Source organism: Vigna umbellata, chromosome 10 (genome assembly GCF_029865625.1).
Source record: "Vigna umbellata cultivar VRB3 chromosome 10, Vumbellata_1.0, whole genome shotgun sequence".
NCBI classification, from domain to species: Eukaryota; Viridiplantae; Streptophyta; class Magnoliopsida; order Fabales; family Fabaceae; genus Vigna; species Vigna umbellata.
Window position 1 is genome coordinate 2,576,429 of NC_142174.1, and position 3,131 is coordinate 2,579,559.

Below are 3,131 nucleotides of genomic sequence, written 5' to 3' on the forward strand. Positions count from 1 at the left end.
GTCCATGCACCACAAACTTAGCCAAGTTTCACTACCAAACTTGGTAGCTTCAAAACCCACCAAAATGAAAAATTTCTTGCACAAGATTTTTACAGTAGCCTTTTGGTGATATAAGAGGCCATTCCAAGCATCAAACCCAAAAACCAACACTTTGAAAATTTCCCAAAACTTGGTCCATGCACCACAAACTTAGCCAAGTTTCACCACCAAACTTGGCTAGCTTCAAAACCCACCAAAATGAAAAATTTCTTGCACCAAGATTTTTACAGTAGCCTTTTGGTGCTGTAAAGAGGCATTCCAAGCATCAAACCCCAAAACCAACACTTTGAAAATTTCCCAAAACTTGGTCCCATGCACCACAAACTTAGCTAACTTACACCACCAAACTTGGCTAGCATCAAAACCCACCAAAATGAAAATTTCTTGCACCAAGATTTTTACAGTAGCCTTTTGGTGATATAAAGAGGCCATTCCAAGCATCAAACCCCAAAACCAACACTTTGAAAATTTCCCAAAACTTGGTCCTGCACCACAAACTTAGCCAACTTTCACCACCAAACTTGGCTAGCTTCAAAACCCACCAAAATGAAAAATTTCTTGCACCAAGATTTTTCAGTAGCAATTTGGTGATATAAAGAGGCCATTCCAAGCATCAAACCCCAAAAACCAACACTTTCAAAATTCCCAAAACTTGGCCCATGCACCACAAACTTAGCCAAGTTTCACCACCAAACTTGGCTAGCTTCAAACCCACCAAAATGAAAAATTTCTTGCACCAAATTTTTACATAGCTTTTGGTCATATAAAGAGGCCATTCCAAGCATCAAACCCCAAAAACCAACACTTTGAAAATTTCCTAAAACTTGGCCCATGCACCACAAACTTAGCCAACTTTCACCACCAAACTTGGCTAGCTTCAAAACCCCCAAAATGAAAATTTCTTGCACCAATATTTTACAGTAGCCTTTTGGTCATATAAAGAGCCCATTCCAAGCATCAAACAAAACAACCAACACTTTGAAAATTTCCAAACTTGGCCCATGCACCAAAACTTAGCCAACTTTCACCACCAAACTTGGCTAGCTTCAAAACCCACCAAAATGAAAAATTTCTTGCACCAAGATTTTTACAGTAGCAATTTGGTGATATATAGAGGCCATTCCAAGCATCAAAGCCCAAAACCAACACTTTGAAAATTTCCCAAAACTTGGTCCATGCACCACAAACTTAGCCAAGTTTCACCACCAAACTTGGCTACTTCAAACCCCCACAAATGAAAAATTTCTTGCACCAAGATTTTTACAGTAGCCTTAAGTCATATAAAGAGGCCATTCCAAGCATCAAACCCCAAAACCAACACTTTGAAAATTTCCCAAAACTTGTCCCATGCACCACAAACTTAGCCAAGTTTCACCACCAACTTGGCTAGCTTCAAGACCCACCAAAATGAAAAATTTCTTGCACCAAGATTTTTACAGTAGCCTATGGTCATATAAAGAGGCCATTCCAAGCATCAACCCCAAAAACCAACACTTTGAAAATTTCCCAAACTTGGTCCATGCACCACAAACTTAGCAAAGTTTCCACCAAACTTGGCTAGCTTCAAACCCACCATAATGAAAAATTTCTTGCACCAAGATTTTTACAGTAGCCTTTTGGTGATATAAAGAGTCTTCCAAGCATCAAACCCCAAAACCAACACTTTGAAATTTTCCCAAAACTTGGTCCATGCACCACAAACTTAGCCAAGTTCACAACCAACTTGGCTAGCTTCAAAACCCACCAAAATGAAAAATTTCTTGCACAAGATTTTTACAGTAGCCTTTTGGTGATATAAAGAGGCCATTCCAAGCATCAACCCCAAAACCAACACTTTGAAAATTTCCCAAAACTTGGTCCATGCACCACAAACTTAGCCAAGTTTCACCACCAAACTTGGCTAGCTTCAAACCCCCAAAATGAAAATTTCTTGCACCAAGATTTTTACAGTAGCCTTTTGGTGCTGTAAAGAGGCCATTCCAAGCATCAAAACCCAAAAACCAACACTTTGAAATTTCCCAAACTTGGTCCATGCACCACAAACTTAGCTAACTTACACCACCAACTTGGCTAGCTTCAAAACCCACCCAAAATGAAAAATTTCTTGCACCAAGATTTTTACAGTAGCCTTTTGGTGATATAAAGAGGCCATTCCAAGCATCAAACCCCAAAAACCAACACTTTGAAAATTTCCCAAACTTGGTCCATGCACCACAAACTTAGCCAACTTACACCACCAAACTTGGCTAGCTTCAAAACCCACCAAAATGAAAAATTTCTTGCACCAAGATTTTACAGTAGCAATTTGGTGATATAAAGAGGCCATTCCAAGCATCAAACCCCAAAAACCAACACTTTCAAAAATTCCCAAAACTTGGCCCATGCACCACAAACTTAGCCAACTTTCACCACCAAACTGGCTAGCTTCAAACCCACCAAAATGAAAAATTTCTTGCACCAATATTTTTACAGTAGCCTTTTGGTCATATAAGAGGCCATTCCAAGCATCAAACCCAAAAACCAACACTTTTGAAAATTTCCCAAAACTTGGCCCATGCACCACAAACTTAGCCAACTTTCACCACCAAACTTGGCTAGCTTCAAAACCCACCAAACTTGGCTAGCTTCAAACCCACCAAAATGAAAATTTCTTGCACCAATATTTTACAGTAGCCTTTTGTCATATAGAGCCATTCCAAGCATCAAACCCCAAAAACCAACACTTTGAAAATTTCCCAAAACTTGGCCCATGCACCACAAACTTAGCCAACTTTCACCACCAAACTTGGCTAGCTTCAAACCCACCAAAATGAAAAATTTCTTGCACCAATTTTTACAGTAGCAATTTGGTGATATATAGAGGCCATTCCAAGCATCAAAGCCCAAAAAACCAACACTTGAAAATTCCCAAAACTTGGTCCATGCACCACAAACTTAGCCAAGTTTCACCACCAAACTTGGCTAGCTTCAAAACCCACCAAAATGAAAAATTTCTTGCACCAAGATTTTTACAGTAGCCTTAGGTCATATAAAGAGGCCATTCCAAGCATCAAACCCCAAAAACCAACACTGTGAAAATTTCCCAAACTTGG